The sequence below is a fragment of the Equus asinus genome, chromosome 15, assembly GCF_041296235.1.
Source record: "Equus asinus isolate D_3611 breed Donkey chromosome 15, EquAss-T2T_v2, whole genome shotgun sequence".
Lineage (NCBI taxonomy): Eukaryota > Metazoa > Chordata > Mammalia > Perissodactyla > Equidae > Equus > Equus asinus.
The window spans coordinates 19269127-19286568 of NC_091804.1; the positions used below are offsets into that span (position 1 = coordinate 19269127).

Below are 17442 nucleotides of genomic sequence, written 5' to 3' on the forward strand. Positions count from 1 at the left end.
GGAAGAAATGACTAACCACTTGAAAAATAACTTTAGGTCTTTTTTCCATGCCACAGATTCAAGATGGATTAAACATTTAAATTTAAGATGCAAAACCATGTAAGTATTAAGAATATAAGTATTTCTGTAATCTGGTGTGGGGAAATCAAAGATAGAAGCCATAAAGCAGGGGCACAAACTCAGTGCCAACAGGGCCAAGGCAGGAAATTGAATCATTTGCGTATGCTGGGTAGAAAACAAAATCATGCAATCCTCCTTTTCTCTTATTTTGATTTTTTGATAGAGGTAAAAATGTTTATCTTCTTTGAGAAAAATAACAGCATGAGCACAACAATAAGTGACCACCGACATTTGGTTCAGAGTTTGGGAGTGGTGGGGGTGACAGAAATTGTGACAAATGAAAGCGTGCTGACCTAGGTCCAGAGGTGCACTCACACTAGTCTGTAAGACTGTCCCTTGCTCTCGTCCCATTTGTACAGCAACATGGCAGCTTGGAGGCCCCAAGCCCTCTCAGGCTATTGTTGCCATGCAAGAATGAAGCTCAGAGTTATCAGATCTTCTGATCTTTTTCCATATAAAGCTGGAAATTGCAAGTTTTAGGTTGAATCTCTCAAATTTAAACTGTTCTCTCAACTTTTAAAACTTTGTATAGGGCAAGCAAAACATATTCACAAGGCCGAATTCAGCCCATAGGCCTTGAGTTTGTGAACTCTGCTGTGTAGTTTTGGTTTTGGTTTTAGAACTATGGTTACCTTTTAAATGAGTTCGGATGCTTTCCATCTTTTTTTCTTTTTTTTTTTTTTGGTCTATACTCTGGATCAGTTTATAAAGCAGAGAAATTATCTGTACACGTTTAGATGGAGTTCCATCTCCATTGCTGTCAGGGTCTGAGGCCTTTTTTTGAAGACAGAGTTCCATATTTTTAGGATTTCTTCTAGAGCCAGTTTTTGTTATTTATATTCCTATAAAATCATACATTTAATCTAGGTTTAAGTGAATTCTCTTATAGATTTTTCTGTTTTAACCTTGGCCTATCAATATTTTTTTATCTCATTCTTAGTATTTTCTTGGTAGGTTGGTTGGTTGATATCATTTCTTTTCTGGATTTTTTTTTTTAAGATTTTATTATTTTTTCATTTTTTCTCCCAAAGCCCCCCAGTACATAGTTGTGTATTTTTAGTTGTGGGTCCTTCTAGTTGTGGCATGTGGGATGCCGCCTCAGCCTGGCTTGATGAGTGGTGCCATGTCCGCGCCCAGGATTCGAACTGGTGAAACCCTGGGCCGCCGAAGTAGAGCGTGGGAAATTAACCACTCGGTCACGGGGCTGGCCCCTTGTTTGTTTTAATTCATCTATTTTTGTTTGACCTTTATTAATTCCTTCTTATGGTTTATTTTGTTTGATTCATTATTTTCCCGACTTCTAAAGTGAATTCTTCTGTTCGTTTATTGTCATAATTCTTTTTACATTGATAATACAAGTATTGAAGATTATTAATTTTTCTCTCAGTACAAGGCTTTTTCCCACCAAAGTGATTAATTTGTAAGTGTTCTGTGATTTGTTTTGGCTACCTCCTGGATCTAAGTCATTTCAAAGATTATTTTTTGAATTTCCAAGTAGTTAGTTTTCTTTTTTTTTATTTTATTTTTTTTTAAAGATTGGCACCTGGGCTAACAACTGATGCCAATCTTTTTTTTTTTTTTTTTCCTGCTTTGTCTCCCCAAACGCCCCCCCACCCCCGTACGCAGTTGTATATCTTAGCTGCAGGTCCTTCCAGTTGTGGGTAGTTTTCTTTTATCGTCTTACTGTTGAGTTAATTTTGTTGCATTATGGTCACAGAACATGGCCTATTTCTACTCTTTTGAATGTTCTTTATGACATAATAAACAATCAGTATATCTAAAAGTAGATATTCCAGATTCATTTGAAAAGAATGTTTTCTCTGTAAGATACAAAGTTCTAAACATGTATTTATTATTTGTTAATGGTACTGTTTATATTCTCCCTCTTTTTTTTTTCAACTACTGATCTGTTAAATTCTAAGAGAGGTATGTTAGGCTCCCACCATGGTTATGTTTTTACCAGATTCTGTGTTTCTAATAAACTTTGCTTCTATATTTTAATGTTATATTAAGTAAAGTTTCATATCTGTTATATCTTATTTGGTAATATATATCTCTAATTTTTTTAATCACTATAAAACATCATTGTTCTATATAACTTTTTTTTCCTTCATTTCTACCTGTTTTGAAACTGGCACTCCTACTTTCTCTTTGATAATATTTGCCCTCTATATTTTTGTCCATTTTCTTATTGTCACCCTCATTTAAAAATTTCTCTGAGTCATTTTAAATGTTTTCTTATAAACAGCATATAGCTGATTATTGTTTTATGTAGTCTTAGAGTCTCTCTCTCTTTTTTTTTTAAAGATTGGTACCTGAGGTAACATCTGTTGCCAATCTTTCTTTTTTCTTCTTCTTCTCCCCAAAGCCCACCAGTACATGGTTGTATATTCTAGTTGTAGGTCCTTCTTGTTGTGGCATGTGGGATGCCACCTCAGCATGGCTTGATGAGCGGTGCCATGTCTGCGCGCAGGATCCAGACCCTGGGCCGCCAAAGCGGAGTGCGCGAACCTAACCACTCGGCCATGGGGCTGGCCCCAGAGTCTCTTTAAATTGGGGGATTTAAGACATTCATTTTTCTTAAATTAACTTTAAATCTTGTTCCTACCATTTTATTTTACATTTCTTTCATTTGCTTTCTTATGACTATCCTCGCCCTTTTTTCCTTTCTAGATTTTACTGAAATTATCTTTCTTTGCTTTGTTTTCCCCCTTCCTAATGACAAAAGTTAATACATCCCATTTGTGGCTCGCTACATTTTAACACACATATTTGTTGTTTGATTTATTTGTTTATTTTTTTGTAGATGCTTTTTATCAAGTTCAGGATGTTTATCAAATTTATGAAGTTCCCTTCTATTCCTGTATTTCTAGGAGTTTTTATAATGAATGGGTGTTGAATTTTGTCAAATGCTTTATTTTGAATCAGTTGATATGATCATTTGTTAGTTTCTTCTTTAGCCATTTAAGACAGTGGATTACATTGATTTTTTTGAATATGAAACCTACTTTGCATCCCTAGTATAAACCTCACTTGGTCATAGTGTAAAATTCCTTTTATAAGTTGTTGAATTCTACTTGCTGATATTTTGTTAAGAATTTTTGTGTCAGTGTTCATGAGACACCGTCCTTAACTGGTCTGGCTATCAGGGTAGTATAGTAGTCCCCCTTAACCATGGTTTTGCTTTCTGTGGTTTCAGTTACCTGCAGTCAAACAGGGTCCAAAGATATTAAATGGAAAATTCCAGAAATGAACAATTCATAAGTTTTAAATTGCATGCTGTTCTGATTAGCATGATGAAACCTTGCACTGCCCTGCTCCATCCTACTTGAGATATGAATCATCGCTTTGTCCAGCATATCCACACTGTTCACACTACCCTCCTGTTAGTCACTTAATAGCCATCTCGATTATTAGATCTACTGTCTTGGTAGCACAGTGCTTGTGTTCAAGTAACCCTTATGTTACTTAATATTGGCCCCAAAGTGCATGAGTAGTGATGCTGGCAGTTCGGATATGCCAAAGAGAAGCCATAAAGTCCTTCCTGTAAGTGAAAAGGTGAAAGTTCTCCACTTAAGGAAAGAAAAAAATTGTGTGCTGAGGGGCTGGCCCCGTGGCCGAGTGGTTAAGTTCGCACGCTCTGCTGCAGGCAGCCCAGTGTTTCGTCAGTTCGAATCCTGGGCGTGGACATGGCACTGCTCATCAGACCACGCTGAGGCAGCGTCCCACATGCCACAACTAGAAGAACCCGCAACGAAGAATACACAACTATGTACCGGGGGGCTTTGGGGAGAAAAAGGAAAAAATAAAATCTTTAAGAAAAAAAGAAAAAAATTGTGTGCTGAGGTTGCTAAGATCTGTGGTAAAAATGGATCTTCTATCTGTGAAATTGTGAAGAAGGGGAAGGAAATTCATGCTAGTTTTGCTGTCACACCTCAATACGTATGTATGAAAACGCATAGTGTATATAGGGTTTGGTACTATCCATGTGTGGATGTTTTTAAGCATCCACCAGGGGTCTTGGAATGTATCCTCCATGGATAAGGGGGGACTACTGTATATTGGGAGAGGTGGTGGTAGTTTCTGTTTTTTGAGGAATTCGTCTATTTTATTTCTGTTGCTAAATTTATGTGTGTATATCCTTATTATCCTTTTGATGTCTGCAGCATCTGTAGTGATATCTCTTGTTTAATTCTTGATATTGGTAATTTGTGTCCTCTCTTATCATTCTTGCTAGATGTTTGTAAATTTTATCAATCTTTTCAAAGAACAAAGCTAGCTTTTTGTTTTGTTGATTTTCTCTATTGTTTCCCTGTTTTCAATTTCATTGATTTCTTCTCTTTATTATTTCCTTCTTTTTGCTTAACTTGGGTTCATTTTACTCTTTTGCTAGATTCTTGATGTAGGAGCTTAGATTATTGATTTGAGATTCTTCTTTTCTAATGTATTCATTTTAGTGCTATGAATTTCCCTCTGGGCACTGCTTTACCTATAGCCCACAAATGTTGATATGTTGCATTTACATTTTCAATCAATTTACTGTGTTTTTTTAATTTCCCTTAAGACCTCTTTTTGATTCATGCATTATTTAGAAGTGTGTTGATTAGTTTTAAAGTATTTGGAGATTTTCCTGTTACCTTTCTGTTATTGATTTCTAGCTTGATTCTGTTGTGTGTGGGAACATATTCTATATAACTTCAATTTTTAGAAATTTGTTGAGGTTTGTTTTATGATCTAGGATATGGTCTATCTTGTTATATGTGCCATGGGCACTTGAAAGAATGTATTCTGATTTTATTAGGTAGAGTGTTCCGTAAATTTTGGTTACAATCTATTGGTTAATGTGTTGCTGAGTTTTTCTTTATGCTCCTAATTTTCTATCTAGTTGTTCCATCAATGGTTGAGAGAGGCTATTGAAGTCTCCAAGTATAATGGTGAACTAGACTATTTCTCCTTTGTCTGATATTAATATTTTTTTGATGTTAATATAGCCACTGTCATTTCTGATGAGAAATCTGCTCTCTTTCAAATTGTTTTTCCCCTAAGGTACTATACATTTGTCTCTTATTGCTTTCAAGATTTTTTTTCCCTTGTCTTTAGTTTTTAAGAAGTTTGACTAGGATGTGTCTAGGTGTAGATTTCTTTGGGTTTATTCTGTTTGCTCAGCTTCTTGAATTTGTACAGTTATGTCTTTTGCAAAATTTAGGAAGTTTTTATTCATTTCTTTGACTACTTTTTCAGCTCTGCCCTCTTTCTCTTCTCCTTCGAATCAATGGCATGGATGTTAAATTTTTTATTGTAGTCCACTTATCTCTAAGGCTCTGTTCATTTTTCTTCAGTCTATTTTCTCTCTGTTGTTCAGATTGGGTAGTTTTCTATTCTTCTTCTTTTTTTTTAATTTTATTTTTTTCCTTTTTCTCCCCAAAGCCCCCTGGTACATAGTTGTGTGTTCTTAGTTGTGGGTCCTTCTAGTTGTGGCATGTGGGATGCTGCCTCAGCATGGCTTGATGAGTGGTACTGTGTCTGCACCCAGGATTTGAACCGACGAAACACTGGGCTGCCTGCAGCAGAGCACATGAACTTAACCACTCGGCCACGGGGCTGGCCCCATTTTTTTTTTTTTTTATAGGAAGATTAGCCTTGAGCTAACTACTGCCAATCCTCCTCTTTTTTTTTTTTTGCTGAGGAACACTGGCCCTGAGCTAACATCCATGCCCATCTTCCTCTTACTGTATATGTGGGATGCCTACCACAGCATGGCATTTGCCAAGCAGTGCCATGTCCGCATCCAGGATCCAAACCGGCGAATCCTGAGCTGCCGAGAAGCAGAACATGCGAACTTAACCACTGCGCCACCAGGCCAGCCCCTCTATTATTCTGTCTTTTAGTTCACTGATGCTTTCCTCTTTCCCCCAGTTCTGCTGTCAAGCCCATCCAATGAGTTTTCTGTGTTTTTTTTAATTTTTTTTAAGAAAAATTGGCAGCTAACATCTGCTGCCAATCCTTCTCTTTTTGCTGAGGAAGACTGGCCCTGAGCTAACATCCATGCCCATATTCCTCTACTTTGTATGTAGGACGCCTGCCGTAGCACTGCTTGACAAGCAGTGCGTAGGTCCGCACCCAGGATCTGAACCAGCAAACCCTGGGCCACTGAAGCAGAACATGCAAGCTTAGCTGCTGCACCATTGGGCCGGCCCCAGTTCACTGAGTTTTTTATTTCAAAATTGTATTTTCTAGTTCTAAAATTTCTATTTTGTTCTTCTTTATGTCATTTGTTTCTTTGCTGGGACTTCCCATGTTTTCATTTGTTTCAAGAATGTTCATAATTGCTTGTTGAAATATTTTTATGCTAGCTGCTTTAAAATACTTGTCAGTTAATTCTAAGATTTCTGTCTTCTCAGTTTTGGCATTTGTTGATTCTTTTTCCCATTCAGTTTGTGATCTTCCTACTTCTTGGTATGATGAGTGATTTTTAACTGAAACCTGGACATTTTGTGTTAATTATAAGAATCTGGATTTTGTTTAAACCTTCTGTGTTATCTGGCTTCCTCCAACACTGCTCTGGCAGCAAAAAAAATAGAGCATCTCCTCATTACTGCCAGGTGAGGCTAGAAGTCCAGGTTCCCCCTTCAGCCTTTGTTGACACAGTGGAGTAAGGGAGCTTCTTGTTATTGCTGGGCAGGAATGGGAGTTCCAGCTCTCCACTAGGCTTTCACTGATACCTCCTCGGCTGGGAGGAGTAGGAGTGCTCGTTGCTGCTGGGTGGTGGTAAAATCCTGATTCTCTGTTAGACCTCCTCTGTCATCACCCAAGTGGCGAGGCATTCAGTCACCCTATTACTGCTGGATAGAGGTGACTGATACTGTATCCACTGATACTGCAGAGATGGGGCCTCGTTACCACCTGGCAGGATAAAATTTCCATCTTCCTACTTGGCCTTTTCTGACACTACCTAGCAGGGCAGCTTTGGGCACTTTGTTACATCCTGGCAAGGGTGGAAATCTAGCTCTCCATTCAGTCTTTGCTGGCATGTGATGGGATGGGCCCCAGTTTTTTCTGGGATGTTTAGCTGGAGTAGAGCAGTTACTGTCAAAGTTGTCTGTCTTGCAAGGCTACCCCTTTTGTTGTGGTCCTGTGGCCAGAGAGAACAGGGACTTTTTTTGTCTTCATCTGTTCTCATTTCTGGTTTGCCAACTTGTCCAGCCCTGAGTCTGGGACAGATGAGACAAAAAGAAATCCCAGGGAACTCACCACTATGTTGTTCCTTGGGTCCTGAGGTTCTTAGCTAGTGTGCCTTCTTTTCACCATCTTTCAGAGTCTTCTCATAGACTTCTCATTGTTTTATATATAATGTCCAGAGTTTCTAGTGGTATTTAGATGGAGAAATAGGGAAATGTCTACTCCATGTATCTGCAATCAGAAGTCTACCCGACTGTCTTTTGATGGAGGTATAGACAGTGACCTCTATTGTCTTGTATTATTCAGTATTTTCCTTAATAATGATGATAACTAACATTTCTCAAGTATACACTATGTACCCAGGTACTGTTCTGAGTGCTTTTCAGTATTGAGTCATTTAATTCCTATGAAACTCTATGAAGTAATTACTACTATTATTCTATCTTATTAGATGAGGAAACTGAGATGTAGAAAAGATAAGTAATATGCTCAGTCACTGCCAAATCCATGATTAAACCCCAGGCTCTCTGACTCCATAAGCCCAAGTCCACTCTATTACCTGTGGCCTAGGATATCTGATAACAGTTCTATTTGCCTTCCATTGTAGTAACTTGGCTTTTCTTTCTGGAAATTTGTCAGGTTCTTAATTCTAGAATTCAGAAATTTTACCAATATATGTCTATTTTTTTTTTCCTAATAGTTCTCTCTGGCACCCAGCACATCCTTTTGATGTGAAAGCTTAGATTTTTCTATTGCTTGGTGACATATTTTTGAAATTTTAAAAGTTTCTTATCATCTACCCACTCAAAGATTTTTTAGAAAATAATGTTTCAAGAGGCCATAAAGATATTCAGTAAAGAACAAAGAAGTGAGTTACTTCTAATTTGCCAAAAGCTTTCTTTTTTCTTTTCTTTTCTTTTTTTTCTGGTGAGGAAGATTGGCCCTGAGCTAACATCTGTTGCCAGTCTTCCTCTTTTTGCTTGAGGAAGAGTGGCCCTGAGCTAACATCCATTCTAGTCTTCCTCTGTTTTGTATGTGGGATACCACCACAGCATGGCTTGATGAATGGTGTGTAGGTCTGTGCCTAGGATCCAAACCCACGAAACCCAGGCCGGAGCCTGTAAACTTAACCACTGTGCTACTGAGCTGGCCCAAAAAGCTTTCTTTTTTTAATGAACAACTTAGAGAAAAAAATTATAAACATCATCATCAAGTTGTGAGAGATGGTTCAACCTTAAGACTTCCAGTTCTGAGTTGTATGACACTGGAAGACTTGCTAGAACACAGCTTTTGGTATCAAGAAGAAAAGTGAGTGGATAAGAAAAGTTAGCTATCTCACCACAGTCAACATCCCTTGTTGCTTTTAATTATTTCAAAAAGTAGAAGACAATTTCATAAAACAATAACTATTAAAATGTATCGTGCTTATGACATATAAGGATGTAATCTATATAATAATAATAGCACAAAAAGAAGAGGAGGGAATGGAGCTATATCAGATCAAGGAAATAATACCAGATGGTAACCTGAATCCACAGGTAGGAAGGAAGAGTACTGGAAAGAGTAAATATGTAGGTAAACATAAAAGACTCTATAAATATATTTTCTCCTTTTTTATCATCTTTAAAAGTCATAAAAGTGTATAAAGCAAAAATTGTCATGCTGTATCATTGGGTTTATAACATATATAGGACATAACATATGAAAATAATATCACAAGGACTGGGGAAGGAATGTAACTATATTGGAGCGTAGTTTCTGTATTTCACTGGAATTAAATTAGTATTACTCTGAAGTACATTGTCATAAGATACATATTGTAATCCCTAGAGTAACCACTAAGAAAATAACTAAAATATATATTGTTTAAAAATCAACAAAACTCTCCTGGGCATTCATCCCAGAGGAATGAAAACTTAGGTTCACACAAAAACCTGTATGAGAATATTCATAGCAACTTTTTTTGTAATATCCCAAAACTGGAAACAACCTAGATATCCTTAAGCAGATGAATCGTTAAACGAACTGCGGTGCATACATAACCATGGAATACTACTCAACAATTAAATGAAGAAACTATTGACACATGCAACAACCTGGAAGAATCTCCAGAGAATTATGCTAAGTGAAGAAAGTTAACCCCAAAAAAAGAATATTGAGGTATAGATGAGCCAAGTACTGACATCTAGGCAGTAATATCCTGGGAACAACACTCAGAGTTGCTGACTGCAAACCTGTCCCTTTTGCCACCACATCACTTTCTGTCTGGCTGGCTATTTCTTCTCTATTAGCCCTCCCAGCATAAATATTTAATCCCTTGTTTCCTAAAGTGAAAGTTATTTTACCAAGCCAAATTTGTTGGTGAGGGATATCTCCAAGGGATTGAAGAACAGTCATCTACATCTTGACTGTAGCAAGGGTCATCAAGTGAGACCCTGTCAGCAATGTGGAAGTTGGGTTAAGTTTTGTGCAGTAATATTCTTATAGCTCTACAATGTAGGTGGTGGACATATTTAGTAAAGTATTCCTTAACTCCTTCCTTCCCTTCCCAGAAGATCTGAGTGTAGAAAAAAGGTAATTATATATTTGAGTAAAAGTACTTGCAAGAAAATGGCTGAAAGTTCAAAACTAAATATTACCCATTATTTATGTTTGGAAGTTCTGAGAGAGCAGTTTCTGTGAGATGAAGTTGTTCTTTGTAGCTGTTGACTTCCTGGTATAAGTTATTAGAAGCTAGAAATTAAAGTAATAAGACTTAGGTTTCAGATACAGCCAGTCAGCATCTCGCTGGTGTCTAAAATATAAATACAGTCACACCCCACATGACAACATTTCTGTCAACAACACATATATGACAATGGTCCCATAAGATTATAAGGGAGCTGAAAAATTCCTATCTCCAAGTGATGTTGTAGCTGTCATGACATCATAGTGCAACACATTATTCACATGTTTATGGTAGTGCTGGTGTAATCAAACCTACTGCTTCATCCCGATATTGAAGTGGTGTTTCTCCCTCCAAACACCACCTCTTGGATCCAACCAATGGATCAAGGACTTATAGCAGCTTTTAAGGCCCACTGCCTGTGGAGGATCTTTCCCCAGGCTATTGCTGCAACTGAGGAAGACATTGATGCAATTCTGGAAGGATTACAACATCTATGACTGCATCAAGAACCTGCTTAGGCTTGGGATGATGTCACTAAGGAGTATATGAATGGCATCTGGAAGAAGACACTCAAGAGGTTCGTCCATGACTTCAAAGAACTTACCAAGGATGAGGAGGTTGCAAAAATCAACAAGGCTGTGGTTGAGATGGCAAACGTTTTTAACCAGGGTGTTGAGAGGATGACATTGAGGAGCTCCTAGAGGTGGTTCCTGAAGAATTAACTAATGAGGAGTTGTTGGAACTGGAACAGGAACACATAGCTGAAGAAGAGGCAAGAGAAAAGGAAACTACAAAAGAAGCAACTCCAAGAAAATTCACAGTGAAAGGTTTAAAAGCAGCTTTTGCAGACCTCAACAAGCTCCTTAAAACCTTTGAAAACATGGACCCTAACACTGAAAAGGTTTTCATTAATAGAGAAGAATGTTCATGGTGCATTATCTGCTTACAAGCAAATTTGTGATGAAAAAAATAACCACCATGGACATATTTCTGAAGAGAGTGCACTTCTTCAAGGAGAGCCACAGGGAGCTCCTTCAGAAGGTATGCCGGAGGAAGGGACTGTTATCATAGGAGATAAGAGCTCCATGTGTGTTATAGCCCCTGAACACCTTCCAGTGGATCAAGATGTGGAGGTAGAAGACAGTGATATTGATGATCCTGACCCTGTGTAGGCCTAGGCTAATGTGTGTATGTTTTAGTTTTAACGAAAAAGTTTGAAAAGTAAAAAAATAAAAATAAATTTTCAAAACAGAAAAAAAGCTTATAGAATAACGATATTTAAGAAAGAAAATGTTTTTGTACAACTGTACAATGTGTGTTTTTACAAGCTAAGTCTGTTACAAAAGAATCAAAAAGTTAAAAAGTTTATAGTTACAGTAAGGTTAATTTATTATTGAAGAAAGAAAATTATTTTTTTATAAATTTAGTATGGCCTAAGTGTACAGTGTCTATAAAGTCTACAGTAGTGTATAGTAATGTCCTAGGCTTTCGCATTCACTTGCCACTCACTCACTGACTCACCCAGAGCAACTTCCGTCCTGCAGGCTCCATTCATGATAAGTGCCCTATACAGGTGTACCTTTTTCTTTTCTTATTCTTCTCCCCAAAGCACCCTAGTACGTAGTTGTATATTCTAGTTGTGAGTCCTTCTAGTTGTGCTATGCGGGATGCCGCCTCAGCATAGCTTGATGAGCAGTGCTAGGTCCATGCCAGGATCTGAACTGGCAAAACCCCAGGCCAGCAAAGCAATGTGCATGAACTTAACCACTCAGCAACAGAGCCGACCCCCAGGTGTACCATTTTTTACCTTTTATGCCATATTTTTACTGTACCTTTTCTATGTTTAGATACACAAATAATTACCATTGTGTTACAGTTGCCTACAGTATTCAGTATAGTAACATGCTGTACGGGTTTGTAGCCTAGGACCAATAGGTATACCATAGAACCTACCACATAGGTTATGTGGTAGATCATCTAGGTTTGTGTAAGCGAACTCTGTGATGTTCGCAGACCAATGAAACTGCCTAACGATGCATTTCTTAGAACGTTTCCCCCTTGTTGAGCAATGCATGACTGTATACTCTTCTGGGAACAAACAAGAACAGTAAAGATCTATAAATGCAGTTTAAATTTACTTGTATAAATAAAATAAGTCTTTTGTTTGGTAGGTTTTTGTTTAGTTTTGATTTTGGCAGTAGTCATCGTTAGTATTCAGTTATCATTATGTGGTCTTGATAATCAGGCCTGGCAGTTGCTCTTTATTTTGTAATGAATCAAAATGACAAGGAAAGTTCCGGCCAGAAGGTGTGATGAGCCACTTTATCACTATAGCTCATCACCTAAAGGAGGGGGCAGCCTTCACTCATGCAGTTTTAACTGTGTAGTAATGAAGAAGTATTACCAAACGAATCTACAGAAATAGTCCCTTTTTGAATGTTTAAACAATGTTTGTTTTCTGATTATAAAAGCAACGCGTGGGAAAGACTGTAGAGCATATAGGCTGAGGGCACTCGCTTTAGAGGTAGAGAGGCCTCGGCTCCTGTACATACTTGGTCAGTCGTGGCTCTATGACCAAAACTCTAAGCTTTGGTTTCCTTAACTATAAAATGGGGAGATATAATGGTGCCTACTTATAGAACTTTTATGTGAGGATTAAATGAAATAAAGCCAATAAAATGCTTAGAATAAGGCTTGACTTAATAAAGGGGGTTAAAAAAAAGAAAATCAAAATGACTAGTAAGCCACAAGCCACTGTTAACATTTTGATATGTTGGCTTTCAGGCTTTTTTCTGCCACATGCACAAGTGCTCAGAACCTATATGTACACAAACATAGATACATGTATGCCCACTTTTTTCAATCTCTTACAAAATCGGGATCATATTTTAAAATTTATGTCCTTAGTTTTTCCCACGTCTTTATATTTCCCTTGACATTAGAATTTATTGAAAACAGATTTTCATGACTCTACATAATTATTTAATCATTATCTTGTTGTGAGATATCTAAGTTATTTCCAATGTTTTACTATTATACATATTGTAACTTTAATGGTTAGAGTTTTTAAAATCTCAAGACTTGTCCCCGTTTTTTGCACTTCTTTGAGGTTGAACTTTCTCATATGTTTATTGATTGCTGGCATTATTTTAGTGAAATACCTTTACTTAAAATTGAGGTCATAATAGTTTATAACATTGTAAAATTTCATTTGTGCATTATTATTTGTCAGTCACCATATATATGTGCCCCTTTATCCCTTATGCCCACTTTTCAGCCCCCTTCCCCTCTGGTAACTACTAATCTATTCTCTTTGTCCATATGTTTGTTTATCTTCCAATTATGAGTGAAATCTTACAATTGTCTTTCTCTGTCTGGCTTATTTCGCTTAACATAATACCCTCAAGGTCCATCCATGTTGTTGCGATTGGGACAATTTTGTCTTTTTTTTAAGGCTGAGTAGTATTCCATCTTTTATATATATATATATATATATATATATATATATATATATCACATCTTCCTTATCCATTCATCAGTTGATGGGCACTTGGGTTGCTTCCACATCTTGGCTATTGTGAATAATGCTGCAATGAACATAGGGGTGCATCAGTCTCTCTGAATTGTTGATTTCAAGTTCTTTGGAAAAATACCCAGTAGTGGGATAGCTGGGTCATATGGTATTTTTTTTTTTTTTTAAGATTTTATTTTTTTTCTTTTTTCTCCCCAAAGCCCCCCGGTACATAGTTGTATATTCTTCATTGTGGGTCCTTCTAGTTGTGGCATGTGGGATGCCGCCTCAGCATGGCCTGAAGAGCAGTGCCATGTCTGGGCCCAGGATCCAAACTGGCGAAACCCTGGGCTGCCAAAGCAGAGCACGCAAACTTAATCCCTCAGCCACAGGGCTGACCCCTCATTGTAGTTTTGATTTGCATTTCCCTAATGATTAGTGATGTTGAATATATTTTCACATGCCTGTTGACCATCTCTATATCTTTGGAAAAATGGCTGTTCATATCCTTTGCCCATTTTTTGATTGGGTTGTTTTGTTGTTGTTGTTGTTGAGTTGTATGAGTTCTTTATGGATTTTGGAGATTAACCCCTTGTCAGATATATGATTTGCAAATATTTTCTCCCAGTTAGTGGGTTGTCTTTTCATTTGTTCATGGTTTCTTTTGCCTTGCAGAAGCTCTTTAGTCTGATGAAGTCCTATTTGTTTATTTTTTCTTTTGTTTCACTTGCCTAGACATGGTATTCAAAAAGATCCTTTTAAGACTGATGTCAAAGAGTGTACTACCTATATTTTCTTCTAGGAGTTTTATGGTTTCACATCTTACCTTCAAGTCTTTAATCCATTTTTAGTTAATTTTTGTGTATAGAGAAAGATGATGGTCTGCTTTCATTCTTTTGCATGTGGCTGTCCAGTTTTCCCAACACCATTTATTGAAGAGACTTTCCTTTCTCCTTTCCTTTGTATGTTCTTAGCTCCTTTGTCAAAGATTAGCCATCCATAGATGTGTGGTTTTATTTCTGGGCTTTCAGTTCTGTTCCATTGATCTGTGTGTCTGTATTTGTACACAGTACCATGCTGTTTTGATTACTGTAGCTTTCTAGTATATTTTGAAGTCAAGGATTGTGATGCCTCGGGCTTTGTTCTTTTTTCTCAGGGTCTTTTGTTACCCCACATAAATTTTAGGATTCTTTGTTCCATTTCCATGAAGAATGTCATTTGGATTCTGATTGGGGTTGCATTGAATCTGTAGATTGCTTTAGGTAGTATAGACATTTTTACTGTGTTTATTCTTCCAATTCAGTGTGCATAGAATATCTTTCCATTTCCTTATGTCATCATTGATTTCTTTCAATAATGTCTTATAGTTTTCATTGTATAGGTCTTTCACCTCCTTGGTTAAATTTATTCCTAGATATTTTATTCTTTTTGTTGCGATTGTACATGAGATTGTATTCTTGAGTTCTCTTTCTGGTAGTTCATTATTAGAGTATAGAAATGCAACTGATTTTTTAAAGCTGATTTTGTACCCTGCAACTTTGCTGTAGTTGTTGATTATTGTAATAGTTTTCCAATGGATTCTTTAGGGTTTTCTATATGTAAAATCATGTCATCTGCAAACAGTGGGAGCTTGACTTCTTCCTTTCCAGTTTGGATTCCTTTTATTTCTTTTTCTTGCCTAATTGCTCTGGCCAAACCTCCAATACTGTGTTGAATAAGAGTGGCAAGAGTGGCACCATTGTCTGTTCCTGTTCTCAGAGAGATGGCTTTCAGCTTCTCCCTGTTGAGTGTGATGTTGGCTGTGGGTTTGTCATATATGGCCTTTATTACATTGGCATATTTTCCTTCCATACTCATTTTATTGAGAGTTTTTATCATAAATGGATGTTGGATCTTATCAAATGCTTTCTCTGCATCTATTAAAATGATCATATGTTAATGTTAATTTTGTGTATCACAATTGATTTGCAGATGTCAAGCCATCCCTGCATCACTGGTATAAATCCCACTTGATCATGGTGTATGATCCTTTTAATGTATTGCTGCATTCAGTTTGCCAATATGTTCTCCTTGTCTGGCTTTGGGATCAGGGTGATGTTGGCCTTGAAGAATGTGTTAGAAAGTGTTCCATCTTCAATTTTTGGAATAGTTTGAGAGGGAGAGGTATTGTCTTCTTTGAATGTTTGGTAGAACTCTCAAGAGAAGCCATCTGGTCCTGGACTTTTTATTTTGGGGGAGGTTTTTGATTAATGTTTCAATCTCTTCGCTTGTACTTGGCCAATTCAGATTCTCTATTTCTTCTTGATTCAGTTTTGGGAAGTTATATGAGTCTAAGAATTTATCCATTTCTTCTACGTTGTCCACTTCATTGGCATATAGTTTTTCATAGTATTCTCTTATAATCCTTTGTATTTCTGTGGTATCCATTGTAATTTCTCCTCTTTCATTTCCAATTTTATTTGAGCCTTCTCTCTTTTTTTTCTCAGTCTGGCTAAGGGTTTGTCAATTTTGTTTCTCTTCTCAAAGAACCAGCTCTTAGTTTCATTGATCCTTTCTACTGTTTTATTGGTTTCAATTTCATTTATTTCTGGTTAATATTTATCATTTCCCTCCTTCTGCTGAGTTTGGACTGTGTTTGTTCTTCTTTTTCTAGTTCTGTTAGGTATAGCTTAAGATTGCTTATTTGGGATTTTTCTTGTTTGTTAAGGTGGGCCTGTATTGCTGGGAATTTCCCCTCTTAGGACTGCTTTTGCTGCATCCCATATGAGTTGGTATGGTATATTTTCATTTTCATTTGTCTCCAGGTATTTTTTGACTTCTTTAATTTCTTCAGTGATCCATTGGTTGTTCAGTAGCATGTTGTTTAGTCTCCACATATTCGTGACTTTCCCAGCTTTCTTCTTGTAGTTGAATTCTAGTTTCTTAGCATTATGGTTGGAAAAGATGCTTAATATGATTTCAGTCTTCTTAAATTTATTCAGTCTTGCCTTGTGTCCCACCATATGGTCTATCTTTGAGAATGTTCCATGTGCACTTGAGAAGAATGTACAATCTGCTGTTTTGGGATGGAGTGTTCTACATATATCTATTAAGTCCATCTGGTCAAGTTTTTCATTTGATTCTACTGTTTCCTTGTTGACTTTCTGTCTGGATGATCTATCTATTGATGTAAGTGGAGTGTTAAGGTCCCCTACTATTATTGTGTTGCTTTTAATTTCTTCTTTTAGGTCTGTTAATAGTTGCTTTATGCACTTTGGTGCTCCTGTGTTAGGTGCACATATATTCATAAATATGTCCTCTCAGTAGAGTGTCCCTTTTATCATTATATAGTTCCCCTCTTTGTCTCTTATTGCTTTTTTTATCTTGGAGTCTACTTTGTCTGATATAGGTATAGCAACACCTGCTTTCTTTTGTTTGCCATTTGCTTGGAGTATCATCTTTCATCTCTTTACTCTGAGCCTGTGTTTGTCTTGGGAGCTAAGATGTGTTTCCTGGTAGCAGCATATTGTTGGGTCTTGTTTTTTCCCCCATCTCACCACCCTGTGTCTTTTGATTGGAGAATTCAATCCATTTACATTTAGAGTTATTGATATATGAGAGCTTAATGCTACCATTTTATCACTTGTTTTCCAGTTGTTCTGTATTTCCCTTGTTTCTTGTCCTGTGTATTTCTGACTGCCAATTCACTTTGGTGGTTCACTATGATAGTTTTCTCAGTTTTCTCTTTATTTATTGTTTGTGTCTCTGTTCTGATCTTTTTTTTAGGGGTTACAGTGAGGTTTGTATAAGAGACCTCGCAGATGAAATAGTCCATTTCCCGATAGACTCTTATTTACTTAGTCTAAGTAGGTTCCATCTCTTTCCTCTTCCCTGTCTAAGTCATTGTTGTCATAACTTACTCCACTTTGTGTTGTGAGTTGTGGTTAAAATGAAGTGATTACAGTTATTTTTGGTATTCTCCTTC

At 37.0% G+C, this 17442-nt stretch overlaps 1 protein-coding gene across 5 annotated transcripts in view; it reads left to right on the forward strand.

The window, feature by feature from the left end:
* RNF24 (ring finger protein 24) overlaps nucleotides 1–17442 on the forward strand; it is a 72008-nt gene that overhangs the window by 20273 nt on the left and 34293 nt on the right. For 3 of the 5 annotated variants that reach the window (XM_070485624.1, XM_070485625.1, XM_070485623.1), the window contains exon 2: nucleotides 57–99. The exons of the other annotated variants lie outside the window; for them this stretch is intronic. The gene's annotated coding sequence lies outside the window, so the exon portion shown is untranslated. The remainder of the gene's footprint in view (nucleotides 1–56; nucleotides 100–17442) is intronic. 5 annotated transcript variants of the gene reach the window in all.